At 41.6% G+C, this 26,383-nt stretch overlaps 1 protein-coding gene and 1 long non-coding RNA gene across 3 annotated transcripts in view; one reads left to right on the top strand and one right to left on the bottom strand.

The window, feature by feature from the left end:
- Positions 1–26,383, top strand: part of HLCS (holocarboxylase synthetase) — a 198,168-nt gene that overhangs the window by 88,727 nt on the left and 83,058 nt on the right. The window lies entirely within an intron of this gene.
- Positions 3,842–25,825, bottom strand: LOC137225444 (uncharacterized). 2 transcript variants are annotated; one of them, XR_010943847.1, is made up of 3 exons: positions 25,699–25,825; positions 25,308–25,498; positions 3,842–5,288 (listed from the first exon to the last, which is right to left on the bottom strand). It is a non-coding gene; the product is annotated as an uncharacterized lncRNA (long non-coding RNA). The 2 variants fall into 2 exon arrangements; XR_010943846.1 differs by lacking the exon at positions 3,842–5,288 and adding an exon at positions 22,288–24,442.

The following is a 26,383-nucleotide window of genomic DNA, read 5'->3' as shown; positions in this document are numbered from 1 at the left end:
GCCAAGCGTTTCTGAACTGGTAGGGCAGAATGTGAAATTGGAAAGAACATTTTGTGAGGGAAAACAGATGTGCTCATAAAGCACATGAAAAGATGCCCAACATCATCAGCCATCAGGGAAATGTGAATCAAAACCACAACAAATTACTACCTCCTACACATTAAGATGGCCGTGAAGGAAAAGACAGTAATAATTGTTGTTGAAGATACGGAGAAATTGGAGCCCTCTTATACTGCTGATGGCAATGTAACGTGGTGCAAGAGCTTTGGAAGACTGGAGTTTTCTCAAAAGGTTCAATAAACATAGAGTTACTATATGACCCATCATTTCTACTTCTAGGTATCAACCCTAGAGAAGTGAAACATATGTCCACATACAGACTTGTGCGTGGATATTTGTAGCAGCATTACTCATGGTAGCCAAAAGGAGAGAGCAGCCCAGTAGATGAATGGATCAACAAAATGTGGTCTGTCCATACAATGGAGTAGTATTCAGCCATAGAAAGAAATGAGGCACTCATACGTGATCCAGCATCGGTGAACCTTGAAAACATTGTGCTAAGTGAAAGAAGCCTGTCACAGAAGACCGCGTATTATATGATTTCGTTTATACGAAATGCCCGGAATAGGCTAATCTATAGAGACACAGAGTAAGATTGGTAGTTGCCAGGGGGTGGCAGTTGGGGGAGATGGGGATTGATGGATGATGGGTAGGGGGTTATTTTGGGAGGAGTTGATAAAAATGTTCAGCTTTGAGAATATACTAAAGCCTGCTAACTAGTGTGTGTACACACATAACAACTTATCAGTGTTATTTTCCAAATGCTTGAATGCATTACTTGGTTCTAGTTTTCCTTTCCAGCAGCCATCTTCTAGGCCTGGAGCACCACTGTCATTTGGAATGTCCCCTTAGCCACCATCCTGGGACAATACTGTCTCTTTTGTTGTGTTCCCTCTTCACGGTTGCCTTGGCATCCTCCTTTTTGGCTTACTCCCTAGTTTTGCAGGAGTTAGCCAGCTGAAAGATATCTATTGAGCACTTTGTACCAAGGGCCTTTCCCACACCTCCTCTCTCCCCCTTCTTGTGCAAGTGAAGAAAATGAAGCCAGAGAAGCTTCATTTCTTACAATTAATTATTATGCCTCCCCAGTTTCTACCCTCCTACCATAGGGCACAGAGCCCATCCAGAGATGCAGTTCTCAGTCTCCAGATATGGGCCCTCTGCACTGACCTGGCGAAACAGCATCCCTGCCCAGCCCCATCTCCTCCTCTGTCAGGGTCTGCAGGTGGGTCACGCCTTCTCTTGGATGGCCACCAGGGCCTTCTCTAACATCTGGTGTGGGTTCGCATGGCAGCAACCTCATGTCTCCTACTCCCTTTTGTCTTGGACACTTTTAACTCTTCATTGCGTGGCTCTGTGTTCTCACATACTACCCCAGCTCCATCTGGTCTTGGGCAGGCTGTCCGTCCCCCAGTGCTCTGTCTTGCTTTTGCTGCTGTGCAGAGGACTGCTGTTAGTATGACTCTACAGTTAGGCTGTCATGGGCGGCAGGCTAATCTTCTTGAGGACTTCATTGCTTCCCATTTTCCATTTCCATTTTGCAATAGTTGAGCAATCCTTTAAACTTTGATTTTGAAATAAAGATGAATATAAAGACTGACCTAACAATTTGCCACATTTAGTTTTTTTCTCTCACTCAGTGAAGAAATTAACATACACATACACACATATGTTGCGTGTATGTGTATATTTTGAGCCATTTGACTCAGTTGCAGCCATCATGCCCCCATGGCCCTCAGCGCTAATAAGACCTTCTCTTATGTAACTACAGCACAATTATAAAATTTAGCCAGTTTAACATTGGCATAATGCCATTACCTAACAATGGATATTTACATGTTGCCAGTTGTCCTGATCATGTTCGCTGTGGTCATTTCCCCCTATTCCAAGATGGCCCAATTGCATTTACTTGTCATGTCCCCGGAGTCTCCTTTAACCTGGAGCATTACCCCAGCCTGCCTTCGCCATAGATGGCATTGCCATTTTGAGGAATACTGGGTTTGATTCAGGCAGTTTGGGGCAGGAACTTAGCACGTGGGATGTTGTGTCCTCAGAGCAGTGCATCAGGAGGCTCAGAATGCCAGTTGTCCTGTACCTGCAAGGTTAACATTTATCACTTGGTGAAGGTGGGGTACAGAGATCACCATTTTCCTTTCGTACCAAATAAGTAATCTATGGGGAGATACTTAGAGGCTAGTTTCAGACTTTCACCCAATAGTTTTATTATGACTCTTGCATGAATCAGGTGGCAAAATAGCGAGCTTCTAACTCATTTCTTTAACATTTATTTGTTGACATTCTGTGTAAGAAATAGCTTTCCTTTCTCATTCTTTATTTATGTCAGTACAAATGTGTGGATTTTTGTTTTATTCAATGGTTTATAATGTATTGATACTAGATGTCATTATTTATTTTTGTGCTCAAAGTATCCCAGATTTTCCCAGTGGCAGCCCCTGCAGGGTAATTCCCATCTCCTTTTGACAGACCACAGCATTTCTTGAACCATTGCTCATTTTCTGGCACAACAAGAATCAACTCCTCTTTATAAATATGTTGTCTTGTTTTATGTTACTGCCTATCCCAGTATGATGTAGCATCTTTTTTTCCTTTTTTTTGCGGTACGCGGACTTCTCACTGTTGTGGCCTCTCCCGTTGCGGAACACAGGCTCCGGACGCGCAGGCTCAGCAGCCATGGCTCACGGGCCCAGCCGCTCCGCGGCATGTGGGATCTTCCCAGACCGGGGCACGAACCCGTGTCCCCTGCATCGGCAGGCGGACTCTCAACCACTGTGCCACCAGGGAAGCCTGGTGTAGCATCTTTATGAGCTCTGTTGGTTTATACTTCATTTTTCCATCATTAATTTCAGACAGAAAGTTTTACTGGTAAAGGGGCAGCGTTATTATCCACAGTTGAAGTGTGACCACTGAAGCTTGTGAGACCCATTAAGTTGACGTAACTTTTCGAAAACCCGCTTCCCCCACAGTCATTACTATGGTATTACCCCAAACTATTTCTCCATGGCCTTCTGGGGAAAGCGACTGATGGGTGAGAAACCTGTGAGGGGGAAAGAAGAGTTGTTATTTTTATACTGATTGTTTTTCTTGGGAAGGGAGAATTCTTAGGAATTTTATTTTTATTCTTTATGCTTCTCTGTTTTTTCCAAATTTTGTACCAAATTTTCCACGTGAATTACTTGTGGAGTAATTAACCTTTTAAACCAATTTTTTTTAGATAGTTACAGGTTATGCAAAAATAGAATTTCTGTAAAATTTCCACCCAGCTTCTCCTTATGTTAAATCTGACACAGTCACAGTACATTTATCAAAAGCAAGAAATTAACTTTGGTACAATTATTGTATTGGGGGTTTCCAGGACCACCCTCAGATTCACTGATTTATTAGGGGGACCCACAGGACATGTAGTCGTACTCACGGCTGTGACTTGTTACAACAGAAGGATGCAAAGCAAAATCAGCAAAGGGAAAAGGCACAGGGTGAAGCCTGGAGGAAATTGGGTGATGCTTCCGAGACTCTTCTCCCCATGGGTTCACACAGGACACACTTAATTCCCCCAGCAATGAGCAGTGGCAACAGATACCAAGTGCTGCCTACCAGGGAAGCTCACTCAGGACACAGTGCCCAGGGTTTTTATTGGGGGCTGATCATGTAGGCACCCACTGCCTAGCCCATGCCAAAATTTTAGACTGCCAGAAGGAAAGTGATGTTCAGCATACACCATATTATTTGAACAGACAGTGTAGGCACAGTATGCCACCCTCATCAGTTAGGAAATGATGAGAATATTCCTAGTACCCAGTTCCCAGAAGCTAGTCACGGAACACCTCGCAGCAGGTCTTTCCAAGGGTAAGCACAAGGGCCACTGTGGTAACTCTTTCCTGCACAACTGTTCACCAAATTTGCAGGACTTATTTGGTTTTACTAGTCTTTTCACAGATGTCATTTTTCTGTTTGAGATCCAGTCCAGGATATCACCTTGCAATTATTTGTCATGTTTCCTTCCAGGCTGTGACAATTCCTCTGTCTATCCTTGTCTTTTACGACCTTGACACTTTTGAAGAGTACTGGTCAGGTATTTTGTAGAATGTCCCTTACTTTGAGTCTGTCTGATGTTTTCTCATGATTACATTGAGCTTGTGTGTTTTGGGGATGAATACCACAGAGGTGATAGGCTCTTCTTGTTGCACCATCTCGGGGGTACATGATATTAACCTTGACTCGGGGGTGGGGGGGCTACATGATGTTAATCCTAGGCTAGGGTAGTGTCTGCCAGGATTCTCCACTGTAAACTTAGTATTTCCCTTTTTGTAATTAGTAAATATTTTGAGGGAGATAGTTTGAGACTGTAATTTACTTTTTAGTATAGAAAATCTCAGATATGTATATAGAAGTTGACAGAATATTACAGGGGATGCTCAGGTATTTATCAGTTACCATCAACAGTTACCAGATTCTGGCTAATCTTATTTCATTTACAGTCTCACTCCCTTTCCAACCTCCATTCTATAGTTTTTTGAAGGAAATCCCAAAGAAGATGAGCTTTTTGGATGCTGAGAAAGGATTGGAGAATTACCCCTCTGTGCATCTTGCATTTTCACTCCTGGATGTCCCTGTTTCCATCTCTTTAACAGCAAAGTTGCATCTGGTCCCTGGAATTAGCAGTAGGTGTCAGTGGCTCATTCATTCCTTGGAGTTTGGCTGCTCAGCTGTGACAGACTGACTTCACTCCTTAGGCAGAGTGCAGGAGTATCTAACTTCACTGAGCTTCAGTTTTCTTGATTGTAGATTAGAAAAAGAATGCCTAATTTACAGTTGTCGTATAGGTTAAATGAGCTATGTGAAGCTCCAGGACAATACCAGGCAAACTGTCCATTCTCAGCTTAAGTATTACACAGAAGGCACCATGGAGAAAAAGTTGGTTCTTTACTTCATAGGAAGATCACAACCAATATTTCAAATCATTTTAAGTACCTAACTGTACAAATGTACGTCTTTATTCCTTCATACAAGCAGAGACGGTATTGCTTTGGTGGGGAAGTAATTGAGTCAGGAGGCTGGGCATGAGCTTTTGGAGCTTGGAGGGAGCCCTTGCACCCTCCAGCAGCACAGACCTTCCTTCCTTTCTCCGCTGCAGCAGGACATGATGAAACTGACTGCTTTAAAGATGAGTAGTACCCACAGGGAGATCCACGTCAGCCCCACTGGAACAGCTAAAACAAAAGAGGTGGGTGATGGGAAGTGTTGGTGAGGATGTAGAGAAATTAGAACCCTCATACCTTGATGGTGGGAATGCAAAATGCTGCAGCCACTTTGGAAACAATCTGTTAGCTTCACAAGGTTAGACATGGAGTTACCATGCTCTTCAGCAAGCCTACTCCCAGATACCTACCCAAGAGAAATGGAACATATGTCCACACAAAAACTTGTGCACACACATCACTATTCACAGTAGCCAAACAACCCAAGTGTGCATCAGTGGATGAATGGATAGATAAAAATGTGGTCTATTTGTACAATGGAATATTATTAAGCCATGAAAAGGAATGAAGTACTGATACGTGGTACAACATGGATGAACCATGAAAACGTTATGCTAAGTGGAAGAAGCCAGACCCAAAAGACCACATATTGTATGGTTTCATTTATATGAAATGCCCAGAACAGACAAATCCACAGAGATACAGAGTAAGTGAGTGGTTGCCTGGAATGGGGTGGGGAATTGGGGAGGGATTACTAATGGGTAAGTGGCTTCTTTTTGGGGTGATGAAGATGTTCTGGAATTAGATAGTGATGCTGGTTGTATAACTGTGAATACACTAAGACGACTGAATCTTACAGTTTAAAAGGGTGAACTTATGGTATTTGGATCATAACTCAATAAAGCTGTTGTTAAAAAAGGTGGTACAGAAATTTAGAAATGCATGTCAGAAGTAGGCAGGTAGTGTTTAAAAATAAAATGTAATAAACATCTCTTGATGAAAAGGTATTTCCACATCTGGAAGCAGCTGAGAGTAGCTCGACAAACCACATAGAACAGCAGCTCTAACCAAACACAGGTAAATTATGTGGGCAAAGTGCAGAGGGTTTTGAGTTGGGGGCAGAAAGAGGGAGTTGTTGAGATTGGTGGGTCAAGAATTTCCCTATATTCGCCTTCATTTGTGCTATAGGGACATAGCCCGTGTTGTAAGGTAGGTTATATGTGCTTTTTAATGACCGGAGACCACATTTCATTCCTCTTTGTCATATCCTGTCCCTGAGCCCTTAGCACAGAACCTGGTTAGCATTCCACAAATGTCAGTTGGAATAAAATGAAGTAATTTTTCTGTCAACATATCCACCATTGGGAGAGGTGAAAAATTGAGAAAATGAATAGAATGTGTTTAACTTATTTTCACACTCGTTTTATTGAAGCTCTCTGTAAAAATAAACTCATGTGGATGGTAATTGATTGAGTGCTAATCTCTAAGTAGCAGAGTGTTAAAGTAGATAAGTGCCTCCTACTGTGGAGAAATGGGCAAAGTCTGAACCGCTGAGGTGTTTATTTAACACTGGGAAACATTTATTACTCTACACTTGTTTCCATTCACACACAGCATCTATCATACCAGATGTGCCATGTCTAAACTAGACATGGTTTGAAAAATGCAGTAATCCCTGTATCAGGTGAATTTCTAAGAGAAATAATTTTTCCTTTTTATTTATTGCCTGTTTCTTCAGCCTCTTTTCCTTGTAAAATAAAGCTGAAGTTGTAATTTGACTTAGTGTATTTGGCTTACATGATAATGCTTATGTTAATTTTTGTGTATTTTTCTCAATTAAAAAAAGCTTACAATTAAAATTTGAATATCTCCAAATAAAACTTGAACTTGGGGTCTAATTAACAGTGAGACATCAGCAGCTTTCCCTGCACATTGGTCTGACTCGTCCTTCCCACTTCATTGATTCAAACTTTGTCTTAGGTGGCCAGTTTGGGGAAGGAGCATGGCTTCCGGGAGGGCGTGGCTTTGGAGTCTGATGAACCTGGCTTGAGTCCTGCTTCACCAGTTGCTACCTGAGTGGCCCTGAGGAAGTTATATGACTCCTCTCTGTTTAGTTTCCTCATCTGAAAAATCAGGAATAATTATGCCTACTCAGAATAAGATGAAATCCAAAAACTAAATTCGATACCAGGGAGAGAGCAGGTGCTCAGTGAAAGCCCCTCCCCCTACAGGTATTACATACAAGGCACATGTGTGCATGAAAGCAAGGACACTCATGCATTCTTGCCCTGCTCCTTCTGACCTGGAACCTGCCATATAGTGGCAATAAAGTTAAAGCCACAAACCGCATGGGAACTTCAGCAGATCACAGCCTGCTGCAGGCGTTCGGAGCCAGGGAAAGGTCATCGGAGAGGAGATCTCGAGCAGGCTCACTCGGAGAGTGGATGTTTTATAGACCTTTGTTGTGTGCTCTGTATGCTGTCCCTTCACTGGAAGGCCCTGCCCTGCACGTGTGCATGGTCTTCCTTTGCACCCCTGCTTGGATGTCCCCATGGCGGACGTCCCCATGGCAGGGTCGGCTCCTACCATTGTGACACACCCTCTGTCCACACCTCTTCCTGGCCTGGATTTTGTTTGTGGAAACTCAAACTTAACAAAGTCAGCAACTTGTTTACTGCTGTGTCCCTTGAGCCTGGGCGAGGCAGGGGCTTAGTAAATAAATGTTTGTTGAAAGAGTGGATGCATTGAGAAGACACATTTAAGGCTGTTTTGATTGTTTCCCCTCAATCCTCTGTTTTTCATTAGAGACTGATCTTTCCAACCTCACTTTCGCCAGTTGTGGTTCCACTTAGAGACGAGGCTTGGTGGTTAGGGAAAGAGTTCCAACTTTATATTTCAAGTAATGCTTAGCCAGTAGTTACTTTTGGTCTTTTGGAGATGTATCAAAAATTCCAGATGGATTAAAGAATTAAATATAAAAACATGAAAAAGGAGAAGACAGGAAGTGGAGATTTAGCCATGCTTTTGATGAGATAAGAATTCATAAGTTTAAGGGCAATGAGTGAGATTTTTATGTAAGCTTTTAATGACTTTAGCTATTTAATGAAAATATTTAAAATAATTAATAAATTAAGAAAAACCAAGGCCCCCAAAATAAATGACAACCAGCTAAGAACTGGGATTTCCAGAAAAAACAAGACCACCCTGATGTACAATGGAATACTACTCAGCCATAAAAAAGAATGAAATAATACAATTTGCAACAACATGGATACAACTAGAGATTATCATATTAAGTGAAGTAAGTCAGAAAGAAAAAGACAAATACCGTATGATATCACTTATATGTGGAATCTAAAATATGGCACAAATGAACCTATCTAGGGAACAGAAACAGGCTCACAGACATAGAGAACAGACTTGTGGTTGCCAAGGGAGAGTGGACTGGGGGAGGGAAGGAATGAGAGTTTGGGATTAGCAGATGCAAAGTATTATATATAGAATGGATAAACAAGGTCCTACTGTATAGCAGTATATACAGGGAACTATATTCAATATCCTGAGATAAACCATATTGGAAAAGAATATTTAAAAAAATGTATGTGTATAACTGAGTCACTTTGCTGTACAGTGGAGACTGGCACAACATTGTAAATCAACTATAGTTCAATAAAAAATTCAATTAAATTAAAAAAAAAACAAATAGGCCCACTCTACTTTGACTAGGGGAACTTGAACTTGTATGAAGCAACCAGAAGGTGGGCCCCTGAGATGCCAGTGTGGGGTGGGAGCTCTGAGAAGCCAGGGCGCCCCAGGAGGTTCTGGGTGGGCGAGCAAAGGAGGGTTGATGCTGGGGCTTTGGCGCTACGGCTCATTGTTTTTCCAAGGCCTCACCCAGGCTGGCTGGCCTCCCTCAAGTACACACAGATAAAAGTACAAACAACGTGAATCATTGCAGGCTACTGCGGAACAGGGCTAGTGCGATGAGAAGGCATAGTAAGGAGATGGCAGTTCTCTGTATTTCTCCCGCCCCACCTCTGCCTTCTGTCTTCCAGTCTCCAGCTTTGGGATTGGGTGGGACAGGAAGAAAGGTTAAAGAAAGGGAAGGAGAAAATATCTCGAGGATTGTTCATTGTCCCATTCTGGAGTACCGCTGAAGCACCAGTGTGGAACTGGAATAGCTCGTGTGCCTGGGGTATGAAATGGCAGTTTGGAACAAGAGGTAAACCATCCTGGACGAGGCTTTACGTGAAGTCCCATATTAGTGTGAAGACTTTTAAAAACGTCACCTGGGTCATTTGTAGAGACATGGATCGATCTAGAGACTGTCATACAGAGTAAAGTAAGTCAGAAAGAGAAAAACAAATATCGTATATTAACGCATATATGTGGAACCTAGAAAAATGGTGCGGATGAACCGGTTTGCAGGGCAGAAATTGAGACACAGATGTAGAGGACTAACATATGGACACCAAGGGGGGAAAGTGGCGGCGGCGGTGGCGGTGGTGTGATGGACTGGGAGATTGGGATTGACGTGTATACAACAATATGTATAAAATGGCCAAGTGACCTCACTTGGCATGGTTTGTGAGGACGCGGTTCCCACATGGATGAATTTCAGTTAACATGGTACCATGCAAAGTGGAAATGGCCTATATTAATAAATTAATAAATTTAAGGTAATCAAAGTATGACACCACCAGGAAAAAGTGCATGGGGTGTGTCTGCATGCGTGCGTGTGTGTGTCTGCGTGCGTGTGTGGGTTCACGTCCTAGTAAATCTGAGCTCCTTTGCACTGCTTTTCTGATTTCAAAATACATCAGCCATTTCATGCTCTGGCTCATACCCACCTCATAACTAGAGGTGAGGGAACATGATCCCTAGATGTGGTTTTCTCTTAACTAGGTGATTATTGGTGGTGGGTGCTCTTTGGGCATTCATGTATTTTTTTCCTTCTGTTTTTGTTTTTGTTGCCCTGGGGACTGTATTACGGTGCCTGATGATATACTTCCTAGAGCGGGTTATGTTTTAATGCTTTTTCAGTGTGTTAATTGGGTCTGGAGTGTTTCAAAGGACTACTATTGGTATAGTGTATGTTATTTATGTCTTTCTGACCCGTAGAAGCCATGGTATTTACTTGTAATCTGAGACAGAGTTCTATTTTAGAAAGTCTCACCTAAGATTATTGCCAGTTGTACGTCTTTTATAACTAAAGCCATCCACAACCTAGATGCCAGAAGTGCTCTGTCACTTCACAGCACCGTCTAACACTGCAGGAGTCCCACCAGGATGTTCTGGCCTGCCTTTCCTTCCATGTGAGTAACTCAGAATAGAGTAGTGGTTTCCAACCAGATTAGACCCATACTTCTCTTTTTTTCTTTAAACAGCTTTTTTTTGAGATACGATTTGCATCCTATACAATTCAACACTTGAAGTGTACAATTAATTCAGTGGGTTTTCGAATATTCACACTTGTGCAACCATCACTACAGTCAAATGTACAGCATTTTCGTCACCCCAGAGAGAAACCCTGCACCCATTAGCAGGCACTCCTTCCTCCCCGACACCCCGTGTCCCCTGCCCCCTCCCCCCAACCCCTATTCTAGCCCTAAGCAACCACTATCTACTTTTTTCCCTCTTTAGATTTGCCTAATCTGGACATTTCACATAAATGGAATCATATAATGTGGCCTTCTTTTGTCTGGTTTCTCTCACTTAGTATAAGTGAAAGGTTCATTCATGTTGTGCCATGTCCATACCTCTTTTTATAACAAATATTTTGTAATGCCATCTTTTTTTTTTTTTTTTTTTTGCGGTACACGGGCCTCTCACTGCTGCGGCTTCTCCCGTTGCGGAGCACAGGCTCTGGACGCGCAGGCTCAGCGGCCATGGCTCACGGGCCCAGCCGCTCCACGGCATGTGGGATCCTCCCGGACCGGGGCACGAACCCACGTCCCCTGCATCGGCAGACGGACTCTCAACCACTGTGCCACCAGGGAAGCCCTGTAATGCCATCTTTAACCTCTTGAAGTTAAATTCATAGACTATATAAGCAAGCTTCAGATGTAGTTTAAAGAAATCGATATAATATTCCAAGCATAATAAAAAGGAGAAATAAAAAGAAAGGCAAAATATTATGCATCTTAATATGTGTTCATATCTGAATGTTCAGGAAAACATGAAGTATTTATTTATTTACATTACAAATTCTTTTTTTAAGATTTGTTTTTTGATGTGGACCGTTTTTAAAGTCTTCATGGAATTTGTTACAATATTGCTTCTGTTTTATGTTTTGGTTTTTTGGCTGCGAGGCATGTGGGATCTTAGCTCCCAGACCAGGGATCGAACCTGCACCCCCTGCATTGGAAGGCGAAGTCTTAACCACGGGGCCGCCAGGGAAGTCCCCATATGAAGTATTTAGATGTTTGTACCTGTACGTGAATATGCTGGCTGCTGGATAGACTAATAAAGATGTGTTGCATTGGATAATTCAGACAGCATGAGTGCTGTTGCCTTGGATGACACGATTTTTGATAATGGGAAACAGCTATGTACTTTGTACTTTACCCATCCTCCGTTGATTTACATGGCGGTAACATCCTTGGAATAATAAAACTGTACAGAAAGTGCTTTTTGTTTTTATGTAAAAATAAAATTAGGTTCTCATGTCAGATAATTATGAACAGGTTTCACATCTACATGAGTGACCAGAGGGGCATTAAAAATTTGTTTCAGTGGGTGGGAGAGTAGTTGCTCATTGTAGGACAGCATGAGGCTCTGGGCCCTCTGAGAGCTAAACTCTAGTCATTGTGACAAGCAAAAAAAAAAAAAGTTCTGAGATGTCCCCTGCGGGCAGTCCTGCACCCATAGATGACCTCTTCTCTGGGGTCTACCTTGTGACATTGGCTTCATCGATGCAATATCTCTTACGAAGCTTTCTTTTCCCTCCTTGAACTGTTCAAATTATTGGCCGTATTCTCATAGACAGGAAGGAAGCTGGTACCTTCTTCACGCATGGGGAGAAAGGGCTACTACTCTTGGTCTGATTCTCCGCGCCCACCCCGACCCTGCATTCCCCTACGCCCCAAGATCCTGCTTAAGTTCCACTTCTGTCCTGAGATGTTGCGTTATCCGAGCGATCCCAAGACGTCACTGCTTCTGCAGACCTCTGAGGCCTTTTTTTTTTTTACTGTCATCAGTGTTTGGCATTACTCTTTGTTACCCCTATGGAAGGTTTTTTGTTTTTTCTTTTTTTTTTTCTTTTTTTGGCAGTACGCGGGCCTCTCACTGTTGTGGCCTCTCCCGTTGCGGAGCACAGGCTCCGGACGTGCAGGCTCAGCGGCCATGGCTCACGGGCCTAGCCGCTCCGCGGCATGTGGGATCTTCCCGGACCGGGGCACGAACCCGTGTCCCCTGCATCGGCAGGCGGACTCTCAACCACTGCGCCACCAGGGAAGCCCCACTATGGAAGGTTTTTACATTCTGGGCTGTGCTACAGTTAGACCCAAGGAGGGTAAGAGATATTTCTTGTTTTGTCATGTTGGGAGGGAGGCAGGCATTTCAGGGGAGGTTTAAACATAGAGCTTGTGTGTGCCCAGACCTCCAAGCCCATTGTGAAATAGACGTGTCTTAGGAAAGAACGCATATGGAAAGTTGAAGCTCTGGGGATTTTTTTCTCTTAGAACTGTTCGTGCTTACATGCCCTCTTGGAAAGATGTTTTGCCCTAGTTAGAAGATGGCTGTATTTTAGGACATTTTCAATTCTCATTAACCATGAGAATCTTGCAGCGATGGTGTGCACTGTGTCCTAGAGAGCCAAAGAATGTTTAAGAAAGTTGTGCTTGCATTTGAAAGTTAGAGAATTCGTGCTTTTCCTCTCTTCCTTTCTTTCCCTCCCTTTCTTCTGCCTTTCTCTGTCCCAGAAGTTATTTAAGGCAGTTTTTAAGTATGCTATCAGTGTATGCAGTAGAATCTATCAGATTCTGAATTAAAATTGGGAGGGACAAAAGGAGAAGCAATGGTAGAGATAGAGTGGTTGGGGAAAAATATTGAAAGCAGTGGTAGGAATGAATAAAAATGATGCATAAAATAAAGACTTAGATGTCTGTGACTGAGGTTGGCCCCTGTGTAGAAGGCACTTGTTGTGTACCAGGACTTGGATGGGGTCTCAAGGCCACAGGGGATGACTTAAGAAACAGGTTGTAGAGGGAAACTTAACCAGCTGAAGTTCAGGTCCCCCATCCGTCTGGTACTTGTTAGAGAGGTGTCCCTGGCACCGTGCTGGAAGGCAGTGGGTATATGTCCTGGGGAAGGACTCTTGTTTCCCTCTTGCTTACTGAGTAAAGACAAGTGAAAGTCCTTGTCAGTGGGACAGCAGATAGCCTGCCACCGAGCAGCAGGACGGCGTTTATGGCGATTTACAGGTGTTGTCTCAGGCGCACAGGAGGCTGGGGTGACCCTTTCCACCAGGAGAGGAGTCCTCTGGATTCAGAGGAAGCTGAGAGAAGGGATGAACCCCCCCATCCCATGTGACTTGTAGCCCAGATAATCCAGAGGAACTCATGGGTAATTTTCTGTTAACCCTATTTGTCCCAGTTATAAAGTTTTTCCTTAAAATGACTAACAGCAAAGAGTCAAATCTGCTCTGTTGAACTATCTGCAACTATGCAGATGAAAAATGGAAGCGCTTAGAGAAAATAGAATTATTCTCTGATCTTCATAAAAAAGTGCTGTGTGAGGGTGAACAGCCCCAGGAGCATCTTCATTTAGGAGCGCTGACAAGTTTCCTGGGCTGGCGCTGTAGTATATACTGTTAGCTTCAAAAACTGTTCGGAATTCACCTAGGAATCAATACCAAAAAATGAGGTGAATCTAGTTTCACCTTTTCTGCTTTTTAATTTTTCACATACATGTTTCTGAAATGTAGAAGGCTCTTAACCTAATTGTTGAAATAGCTTGCTTTACTCCGTAGCAGGTTTTCTTTTACGGAGGGTGGGGGTGAGGTGTGGTACGAAAAGGCTTTTGCTAAGAGAAAATACAGCCAGTTTCGGGGCACCTGGTTCCCAGCCCACCCACCCATCAGCCCCTGGCCATAGGACTGTACCCCTCAGTCCCCGTGCATCCCCTCTGGGAAAAGAGCAGTGGGGGACCTGCCGACACCTGGATGTGCTGGGAGGGGTGTCCTGAGAAGTCACCTTCTGCCCATTCCCCTGATTCCTGGCCAGCCTGGGGAATCTGACCACCCCACGCTGGGGGACTCCTCATTGGAGTTGGGGGTGAAGGGATATAGAAAACACAGTAAGAACATTTGAGGGCGAGCATTCAACCACGACTTTCATAGTTGTTGACCAGTGGCGCCCTGCTGTTCCCCAGTCCCCAAATCTCCAGAGGTGGCTACAGACAAAACCCACCCCAAGGGCATCTGCCCCTTTTCTGTGCCCTTCCATGAGGAAGGGAGCTGGGAGGACCCGGGACCCAAAGGCTCAGGGTGCTGAGGAGAGGCATGCGCATGTGTCCCCTCTCCTGTGCAGCGTGGACCTTCCCGAGTTCATGCTCAGTCTCTGGGAGGGGGCTTCCTGGGTCGCCCCTGCAAGCCTGGGGAGGGTCAGGAGTGCCGAGGTTCATGATGGAGAGCAGTCGCCTCTATTTTCCCCAACTGCTCGGCTAGGGCAGAGTTTCTGCAGCACAGAGCCTCCACCTGTGCTCCAGTCTGCTAAATGCTAAAGGGAAGGCCCCACGGAGGGGTGAGCTGACCTGGGTCACCACTGCATCATCCTTTTGCCCACTCTTTTCTCCAAGTCCCTTCCTTGCCCTGAGAGAGAATACATAGGTATTGAAATGTACACAGGAATGTTAAAGTGCAAATCCACATCTGGCTCACTTTTTAATATATTTATAGGAAGAAAAAAGTTAAGCCTCTAACAGTGATGCTACTGGAGAGCTGCTGCCACCATATAAATATTTTCTGAAAAGTAGTAGGAAATTGACCAACTTCCCCATTTTCTTCCCATCTCTAGTCTCCCCACCTCATCTCTCCCACTAGGCCCATTTTAGGGATGGGTGTTGAGCATGAAGAGAAGAAAGTGAAAGGAACAAAATTTAGGTGTAAAACCGTGTGAGATGTACTGGGAAAGAAAGAGCTGAAACAAGGTAGCTTTTTCATAGGGTAAGCAAACTTCAGGGCTACGGACATTTTGCATCAAAGCCATCTCTCCCTGAGTTTTAATTTTTACTTTGTGTCAGAAACTACTGAGTTTTTTACATGTCAAGACTTATGTGACTTGAGCAGAGAAGAAATGTGTTGGAGGCTGATGTTGGGTAACTCAAGAATTAAGGAGAAGGTTGGAGGATGGAGCTGGGAAAGCTAGTTAGAGAGTGAAGGCAGGCAGAGCCAGGTGGAGTCTCAGGTAGAGTCTGGGGAGACGCTGCTGGGCACCCCCCACCCCCCACTCCCCGTGGGCGCAGGGTTTCTAGCCTGTTGGTCTGGGCAAGTCTCTGGCTTCCTCCCACCCAGGTGCCCCCAGGGGTTCCATCTCCACCCACTGGAAGGAGGTGCAGAGGCCTGGCCAAAAGCTGCCAAACTCATTCTTTTCCGTTGGACCCTGATGAGATTCCGATTATGTTTAATGAGTAGAAAAATGAACCAAATTTAACAGATTTTTAAAACTTTTTGAAATAAGTAAAACTTATGTGAACATGCACATATGTTCCTATATGATCTCTTTATAAACAATGTACACATTAGCCTATTGGCACATAATTATTGATTAATTGGTCTCAGACAAAAAGGTCTTTTCCAGGTATGTTACTGAGACCCTGTGGTTCTCTAAGTGGGTATTATCCTCCCCAAACTGGGCACATAACAAACTACTTTATAGTTCCAACATTTTCTGGGTCGTTGTTAGAATAACATCGCTTAAATGGAATTTATTCACCGTGCTGTTATATCAATATGTGCTTTATTATTTTAGGGTTAAATTTCCGCGTATAACAAGAATGTTGTTATTGTCTTCAAAAGGGATTTTATTATTACCATTCTAGAATGGACCTTTTATTCCTTCACCGTCTCCATTTTCTCCTTCATTAACTAAGAAGCAAATTAGACTTGCATTTAGCCGATGTCTGCCAAATGTTATTTTTAGAAGCCTTCTCACTTCTTTCTCACTCCCTCGGGATTTCTTCTTTCTTTCCTTAACTGTGTTTTGCCCTCTCAATCATTGCAATCAAAATCAGTGCTCTCCCAATATTAGTTCAATATGTAAAACCTATTGTTTATTTGCTTTTGGCCTAGGAAAGGCCTTGCTAGCCTAAAAATCCAAGGAAAAACGCTAAAAGGAAAAGATAGGTTTCTGTAGAGTAATAAATTTCTGTATGTCAAGAAACACTGTGAAATAGTCAGGTGACCAATGGAGAAAAAAATATTTGGAACAATAAATAGGAAGCAAAGGGTTAATATTTTCAATACACAAAAAGTTTTACGTTGAAAAATGGGTAAAGGAAGTGAGCAGTCCATTCCCAATGGAAGCAGTCAGGTGACCAGTAAAAGTGTGGGAAAACATCTGAATATCATTATTAATAAAAGTGGGAAAATATATAATTTTTTGCACCCTGAATTGTGAGCAAAGGTGTGGGTTAAAGGGTATTCTCACACTGTTGGCACAGAATTAATACAACCTTTCTGGCGTGAACTGTGTGACACATGATTTAAAATGTGCATCTGTTTTGATATGATCATTCAGTTTGTAGGAATTTGAACCAAGAAGACACAGTGGACACAAAGATATGTATATCTGCATGTTCACTGCTCCACTGTGTGAAATACAGAAAAACAGAGACCGTTTCAGTGCCTAATAATAGGAAGTTAAACTTTATATCCATTCGATTAACTGTACAGTTGTTAGAACTATTTGTATATCTATTAAAAACAATAAACCCCATAAAAACAGATGAAAAAACAATACCCCAAGTATGACCCAATTTTTGTTTTAAAAAAGTAAAGAAATCAGCTTTGTGCGTACATTGAAAGAAGGCGAGAAAAGTTTACCAGAATATATTCAAGGCAGTGCTCTGTGGGGAATGGAATTACAGGAGGACTCCCACCCCACCCCAGCCCCACCTCGTGATTTTTCTGAATTTTAAAGAATTTCTTCTGTGAATATGTATCGCTGCTGTCAACAGGGAAAAAAAAAACAAATCCTACTGAAAGAACTAGAGTGTCAGTGCTTTAGGCATATGGAATATTAGGAAGAGGATTCTCTTTATGCTGGTTTTTTCTTTCTAGCTCAGTGATATTCCAATTCTTTGGAGTTTCAAGCCAAGGGTTATTTTGGTTTTACAATTTACCATATGCAATATTTTAAAGAAAAATTACTTTTGAGACATTAAAAAATTGAGGTACTTTAGATATCAGTTACTTAGCTTAATATGCAATTCTAGCAAATTGAGACCCATTAGTAGGGTAGTGAATAAGATGCTGTTTATACTTACCATAAGGAAGTATAAATATATCTATAGATAGATATTGGTATTTACTGTTAATGCTTACTGTAACTTTCTGTGCTGATGTTGTTAGCACGATGAAATTCCTTTTAAATGATTCATAGAAATGAGTTTGTACTAGATCCTGATTTCAGTGTGCTGCGATGATACCAGCTCTTATTTCTTTATTTGTCACTTTTTATACTACGTCCTATGCTAAACCCTTGAGTTTTTAGAAAAAGGAAATTTTGCCCTCCAAACTTTTATTTTGATATTAAAAATATTTTCAGCATCTGGTGCTGTTTGTATATTATGAACCCCAGGTAGTTTTTCTTAAGGTTTCTGCCTGAAGTTTTTCAATCATAAAACGATGGTAATTTGTTGCAAATGAGAAAAATACAATCATTTTATATTGTGGCAGTGGTGGTGTTCCCAACCTCACTATTTACAAAAGGGAGATTTTAAAATTAGTTTAAGCTGGATAGTTGAAACAGTGAGCCAAATGAATTAGATTTTTGTGTTTTTGAAAAGGCTGCAAAGATTGTGAGAGCTGTTCTTATAATGGCCTTTTGAAAATCCCCTTGCGTGCTGGACGAGGGATGAGCGGACAGCTCTAAATCTGGCATTGTTGGACCAGTCGAGCAAAGACGGGTTTATTGACAGGAATGTTGCTGAAGAACCACATGAGTTGAGCTGTTTGCTTTCAGATTTAGCCGTTGTTTAGACAAGCAGAACTCTTTATTCTTGCTCAGACCTGAGTGAGCTGAGCCTCAAGGTTGAAAAGTAAAAAGAGAACATAAGAAAGAGTTCTTTCTTAACTTAGATTTCTGTGTGTTATATTGACTTTCCTTCAGAATTTTCTTCGTTCTTAGTATTATTTCTTCCATCCTGCTCCCAAAAGGATTTCTTTTCTTAGAACTTAAGTGCATACTTTCGTTATCCACTCTCTTTTTTGTTTTACTAAAAACAAAGCAAGGACAACATCAACAGCTCTAAAACTGAATAGACCTTCCCCCAAATAAACAAACAAATAGAAACTCAAGAGAACTGTGTCTCCCCGAACCCCCTCCTTAGGAACACAGCTCAAAGCCCCTAGGAGTGTCTTGGTGGAGAGCCTGCAGGTCTCAGAAGAAGGTCAGAAACTCAGCATTTACTGACTGCCTACTATGTGTCAACATTTAACGCTTTGGAAGGTGGCAGTATTCCCATTTTATAGATGAGGAAACAAACCTTGAGGTCCCTCAGCTAGCAAGTACAGAATTTGAATTTGAACCTAGGTCTGCCTAAGCTTGCTTTTTTTGGTCTCTCTGTCTCTCTCTCTCTATATAAAGAGAATAAAACAGTGGTGTGGGCCACCAAAAAATTTACCATCTCTCTGAGCTCATGGGATAGAAGGTAGGTCAGGTTTATTTCTTATTCCCATCAAAGCAGGCCATTTTGGGGCTTCTTGGACATTTATATCTACTTAGTGACCCTAAAAATCAAGCTATTAAGCTTTCAGGTTAAAAAAAAATTACCGGGCTTCCCTGGTGGCGCAGTGGTTGAGAGTCCGCCTGCCGATGCAGGGGACGCGGGGTTTGTGCCCCGGTCCGGGGGGATCCCGCATGCCGCGGAGCGGCTGGGCCCGTGAACCATGGCCGCTGAGCCTGCGCGTCCGGAGCCTGTGCTCTGCGGCGGGAGAGGCCACAGCAGTGAGAGGCCCGCGTACCGCAAAAAAAAAAAAATTACCTGTTAATGTTTGGGGTGGAAACCCTGCCTGTTCGCTGACCTTGCACCTCCCTCTGAGTCTCACTCCACCCTGTGCCAGCCTTTGAGCAGGAAACCAGCCTTGGTCTTTGAAGCACTGCCTAGAATTTCCCGGGACGGCCTTCCTCATATTATCTCTGACTGGCGTGAGCTTTTCTTCCCGAGGGACAATTAAGGGTGGTGAAGATGCCTACAGTAGAAATAGCAAATTCTCCTGGTTGCAATGTCAGCGACGCTCAGACCACTGTTAAATCACAGATCATAGTAGTGACCCTTCTGGAGGTGATGCTTGCCCTTGTTCATTCTGGTTATTGGTTGCCTCCCTGGGAACCTGCAGCAGTGTGGACCCCCTTTGCAGGGAGCCAAGCAGCAGGCGTGGAGGGGGAGGGGGGGACACCCAATGGGTCATCATGAAAGAAGAGGTGTGCAGTTAGTGCCTTGAACAGAAAGTTTGTTGCAAGTTTAAAAAAAATCACAATCAAAATGGGCAAAAGTTGTTATTAAACCCATTTCCTGTGTTTAAAAAAAAAATTGTGGTTGAAGAAAATAGAAGCATAAAAAATCAAGTCCATGTAAGCTTGAAAAGAAACCTGCAGTGGTGGATTTGCACATCGGCCTTAATTGGCCCAATTGACCTTCTCTGCTGTATTTACAATTGCCTTAAAATTGTAAGCAGATGTTTGAAACCCCTTCTTTAATAGGTCTGCAACATCTGTTTCACCAACGCTGCTGCCCACCAAAGCAGTCGTAATTAGGGAGCACCTAATGCATACATCTTTCCTTATGGACCCAATCGATCGGGTTTCTCCCTGAGGTATTAAAGTCAACCCTTATTCTTGCTTTTATTTGAATACACTTTGTATTATATTTTCTTACACAGAAGAGCAGTATGCCAGCCCAGTTAAAACAAAAAACAAAAAAACAAAACTAAGATAGTTATTCTCCATAATGAATTTTTAAAATTGTGTCTATATAGTTACTAGTAATGGGTGAAAAATGTTTGAGTATATAATAATTGTAAACCCTTGAAAATGTATGAAAGCTTTGGTCCTTTCCCGCTGCTTTTGTGTTCTCAAATGGGTGTTTCCTGCAAAACCAGCAAAGTGAAATGTGGCAATCTTAAAAGCTGGGAAGGAGCATTATCTATTTATTTTTATTTTTAAATTAATAGCCTTCAATTCTTAGAGCAGCTTTAGGTTTATAGAAACATTGAGTAGAAGGTACAGCGTTCCCATAATACTCCTTCTCCTTCTCCTGCCTGTCTTGTTCTCCTGTGATTCGTATTGTGGTGTGCTGCGTTTGTTACAGCTGATGAACCTGTATCTGTTGATACATTATTGTAGTTACAAGTGCATCATTTACCTTAGGGTTCACTCTTTGTGTTGTACATTCTGTGGGTTTGGACAAATCTCTCATGACGTGTATCTACCATCACAGTATCTTACAGAATAGTTTCACTGCCTTAAAAAATCCCCTGTGCTCCACTGATGGGAGGGAGTATCACTGACTGAAATATTCTTTTATGATGATATGTTTACTTTAAAAAGAAATTATTTCTCATGTATAATGGTCCAGAGAAACAGTCATTTTGATGTCTTAAAATTGAATGTACAAAATTTCAGAGAACAATTTTTTTATGTGCTTTATTTTTAAAATAATATTTCAGATACCTTATAAATTTTACTAAGGTTGATATGGTATGATGTACACCTGATAATTAGAAAATCCTATAAATTGCTAACATTCATTTCAGTTGCTTACAAATAAATGATTCTTTTAAGGGTTAATTTCTTTAAAATTGTATCTTTAATGTGGACACTTATTTTAAATGACTTGCCTGAGGTAAGATATGTTTACTGGAAAGAGTTCGATGTCAGTAAGTTCATTTCAGCTGTTTCCTGAAGTGTGTGTTTTACCTGAAGATTCCTCCCGTATAGATGATAGCCAAAGTCTAGAAGAGAAGAACTATGCCAGGGAAAAGCACCCAGTTTCAAACATGTGAAAAGCAACAGAGAAATGCCAGCCTTAGCGCTGAGTGAAGAAATCATGGATGGGAGAGGGAGTTGCATCTGACCCATGTACCCTCTTGGCAAGTGGTTAGGCTGATACAGGTCTGTGGCCTTCAGGGCCAGGGATTAGAGTGGTTGGGCTGTCCTGGGTACATGGCCTTGGGCAGGGCGCAGACTTTTTGTTTTTGTCAGCAGTAGAGGTCGATTTTTTAAAAAAATTTTTAGTGAAGTATAATATGTGTACAGGAAAGTGTATATATCCTAAGGGTGCAGCATTTGAATTTTTACAGATTAAACTAGTGCATGTACCCAGATCAAGAAATACAGCCATCTTGTACCCCAGAGTCACCTATTATGGTCCCTTCTGGTCACTGTCCTCCTCTGAGGGGCACTATCCTGACTTCTAGCACCATCTCAGTTTTGCCTGTTACTGTACTTGATAGAAATGGAAACATACACGATGGACTCTTGTGTCCATCCGCGTCACGGCATGGGTTAGTTTGTTCATCCTTAATACTCCCTCTGATGAATACTCCACAATTTGCTTGTCTGTTCTAGTATTGATAAGCATTCAGGTTGTCTCTGGTTTGGGGCTTTTATGAATAGTGCTGTTATCAACAGTCTGGTTCTTTTGGTGAACATATGTAATCATTTCTGTAGAATATATTCCTAGGAGCTGACTTGCTGTGTTGTAAGGTACGCATATGTCAACCCGAGTAGAGCTTTACTCAGCCTGACAAACTGATTTCCAACCAGCCATGTATGAGAGTTCGGGGTCAGCACACTTTCAAGAACGGCACTCACATTCTTACTTGATGACCCAGTGTTATCAACAACAAGCATTTCTAGGGTGCCTAGCCTAACCTGTAGCTATGGAACAGAGCCAAGGCAACTAAGGGGCACAACTAACATTTGTAATTGCCCACCCTGGGCCAGGCATTGTGCCTGTTGCTTTCACGTGGGTTAGTGCACAAGAACCATAAATTGTATTATCCCCACTTTACAGATGAGAAGACTGCAACTAAGATGATGTAATTTGTGCAAGGTCTTAAAGGCAGTAGTAGATTTGGGTCTACTAAAGATAGGCCCCAAACCAGAGCCCTGTGTTCTTAGCTGCCACATTGTATAGCCCTTGCCTTTGTATTTAGGCACTGACTAAATCCTCTTGATTTCCAAAGAAGCTGCATTCTATGACTTCTAGATAACGTGATGGAGGCCATTAACTTTATCCCCCTCCATAACATTTTACTGTTACTGTAAATAATCCTAATAGTAAATAATGTACTGATGGTTTGAGACTATTTATTATCAAACTTTAATGAACTCTAGATCTTTACACACATTATAAATTGTTCCTAATATTTGGACAGTGGCTTAATTTTTTGTTTGTTTTGTTTGTAGATGGAACAATGACAGCAAAAGCCAACAGAATACACTTTATTGATGCATTCAGTCCATTAAAATTTAAGTATAAGCCAACTGAGTGTAAATATTTTTGGCAAATTAAGAAACACCTTTAATTTAAGGCAGTATGATGGGCTATAAATAAATGCCTCCCAGACTTTTTTTGTGGTGTGTGCCCAAGTCTTTCTCACTTTTTTACTGAGATATAATTCACATACTATAAAATTAACCCTACTTAAACAGTTTTATCTTTCTGTTGCTTCCCCATCCCTCTCTGAAAATGAAAATCTTAATGGATTTTTAAAAATGAAATTACAAATTTAATCTAGAAGCAATATTGTAATTTAGCCTATATTTCTTTCTCATCATTTAGGAGCATTATTTTATAATCTCCTCCTATCTTTACCATGATGACAAGTCATTACTTTTTTAAAAAACATAATTAATTAATTAATTAAATTAATTAACTTATTTACGGCTACGTCGGGTCTTAGTTGAGGCACATGGGATCTTTCGTTGTGGTGCGCAGGCTCAGTAATTGTGACGTGTGGGCTCTCTAGTTGTGGTGCACAAGCTCAGTAGTTGCAGCAAGCGGGCTTAGTTGCCCTGCAGCACATGGGATCTTAGTTCCCTGACCAGGGATGGAACCTGCGTCCCCGGCATTGGAAGGCAGATTCTTAACCACTGGACCACCAGGGAAGTCCCACTACTTAGTTTTAGTTTTAAAATATATGAGACATTTATCACTTCTGCATATCATAATTTCACTGTATGCAGTCTAAAAATAAGGAAATTATCAATATTAATCAATTATATCTTAATATGCTAATATTCAGATGAAAAATTTTTTGATATTAGAATATTTTTCCATGGAGAGTATTTTTCAAGTTTTCATCAATAGTTATGGAAGCAATACTGATTCAACAGTAAAGGTAGACTGAATTTATTTTTAATATCTACCCACTTGTTCTAGAGATAGGTAATTTTTATATTTGGGACTAGTAATTACCTTAAACCAAATTTAAGTGTTGGACAATGTGCCTACCTCAGTTCTATGATTATGTAAAGGTTAGTGATGAAATTTATACTAGGGTAAGTAAATCTATAAGACTTTACAGGTTTCTTAAATCAATCCAGGCATACTTTCTCTGTTTATGAGCTATTTAAGATCCATCCATAACCTTTTATAGTAATGGAGTCTTATTGAAGATGAGAGTTTGTTTATATTTTGAGTGTTTTCCCCCCCCCCTTGAAAGCACTTCTAAAGTTGTGCTAGCAAATTACAAGTGGACCATTTATAAGCTAAAGAACACTTTTGCTCTTCAGTAGTCTTGGCATTCAGTAGAATAAATGTTACTTTTACAATTTATCATTCAAGTTAGTAAGCATTTTGAGGTTTACTTGTGTTAATGTAGTTAGGTTGGAAGACACACTTACGTTGCAGAACATCCTTACAGGCCAGTATTTGGGTATGAGGAGTCTCCTTGTATCTTAAAACATTGTGAAAATTTGAAAAACATGCACGTGAAATATTAATAGTGAACTGTACCATCTTCCTGTGAACTTTTGACTTAGGTCTTTTCCGTGATGTGTCTATTAATTTCCTTTGCCCACATTTTGAGCATTGTCTTTGAAGATCTTCTTCTTGTCGTGCACGTCTTGTCCTCTTAGGCGTTCAGTGGTCCCTCGCTGCCATCTGTTCTCTTACAGTTCTTTCTTCGCAGAGCAGCTACCTATCTCTTCTACCCCCTTTTTAAAAAATTGAAGTATAGTTGATTTATAATGTGTTAGTTTCAGGTTGGAACATAGTGATTCAGTGTTTTTACGGATTATACTCCATTAAGTTATTACAAGATAATGGCTACAGTTTCCTGTGCTATACAATATATCTTTGTTGCTTATCTTTTTTATACGTAGGAGTTTGTATCTCTTAATCCCATACCCCTAATTTTCCCCTCTCCCCTTTGGTAACCACTAGTTTGTTTTCTGTATCTGTGAGTCTGGTTTTTCTTTTACGTCCTTTTGAGAATTATACTCTATAATAAAGCTGAAGTGTGGTTGTATTTCTATATAGGAAGAAAAGCAAATTCGCACAAAATAATGAGCCATTAAAATGTGTGTGAGAGAGATTTTAGAGTCAGGCATCTTCCCAACCTGCTTCCTAACATGTGAATCTAAGGAAGATGGTCAGCAATTTCAGATTTATTTCTGAAAGAGCCATCTGCCTTTGACTGAAACAAGCTTTCTCCCTTTTAATCCATATTTACTAAAGCAATACTGAAAAATGTCTTTCTTTTTTTTTTTTTTTCTTTTTCTTGAAGTGAACATGCTAATTCTGTCCATCAACCTCTTGTGTCTTTTCAACTATGGGTATTTGCACAGTATTGAATATGTGAAGCAGTGCCTGTGTTCAGTCTTATTTAATATAACTATAGAGACGAAATGCTTAGATTGCTCTAAAGATGTGAAGCTGGTCCCCGTTACTGTTTAAGTAAGTAATGTTAGAAATAAAAATACTTTATCTGTGTATCTGGAATGTATTAGTTTCTTGTGGCTGCTGAAACCAATGACCACAAACTGGGTGGCTTAAAACAATAGAAAATTATTCTCTCACAGTTCTGGAGGCCAGACGTCCATCATCAGGGTGTCGGCAGGGCCACGCTTCCTCTGGAGGTTCTGAGGGAGGATCTTTGCATCTTCCAGCCTCTGGTAGTTCCTGGCGTTCTGTGGCTTGTAGAGGTATCGTTCCAGTCTCTGCCTTTGTCTTCACATGACCTTCTCCTCTGTGTCTGTATCTTCTTCCGTCTGTCTCAAAAGGACATATATCATTGGATTTAGAGCCCGCCCTGGGAATCATACCTCAAGACCTTTAATTACATCTCCAAAGACCCTTTTTCCAAGTAAGAAAACATTCCCAAGGTCTGGGTATCAGGACATGGACATATATTTGCGGGGAGGGAGGACCATGATTAACCCACTACTAAAGGAAGGAAAACTTGCGTTACCAAGAAGCTGACAGCAGGAAGGGAGATGGAATATCACTGGCCAGTTTCCTGGGAGGGCGGAGGCTTGCATCCTGGCACTGGTGCGCGGAGAACTCAGGCATGTCTTCCACTGCAGCTTTGAAATGAACCTACCGCCTAGGTTACACAAGTCAACTAAAAATGGGATGAAATGACCTAAAAATAGTTCTGAGTAATCTCTGGCTTTAAAATTGGACCAGATCCCCATGTTACTTAAAAAGGGTGGAAAGAAAAACTTGGAAAACTGTCAGCTGCATAAATGGTCATTACCTAAGGATTATTCAGATTTTGGCTTTGTTTCAGGAAACGTATTCATTTTGTTTTCAATTTATTTTTTTTTGCTGTTCCCTCACCCCAACCCCACACCCCCAGTGTAAGAGATTGGTTAACTGCACAGCATGTCAGGGTTTTAACAGGGGCTGGGCTGTACTGAGCCCATGAAGACAAAAGGGGCTTTTTCATTATCAAGCTTGACACAAGGTTCCTGATCGCAGCTGACTCACACATTTCTCTAAAATTATACTTTTATGAAAAACCAACTCTTCCAGCGTGTAAAAATTACCGCTCATTTCTTCCCATTTGACCGCTGTGGATCTTACTAATGTTTGCTCTTCTATGGAGTAACATTACTGGGAAAGAAATTTTTTTTTAAAGAAAAACAAGTATC

This window comes from Pseudorca crassidens, chromosome 5 (genome assembly GCF_039906515.1).
Source record: "Pseudorca crassidens isolate mPseCra1 chromosome 5, mPseCra1.hap1, whole genome shotgun sequence".
Lineage (NCBI taxonomy): Eukaryota > Metazoa > Chordata > Mammalia > Artiodactyla > Delphinidae > Pseudorca > Pseudorca crassidens.
Note: the sequence above shows the minus strand (reverse complement) of the source record. Positions and strands in the feature narration are given on the sequence as shown.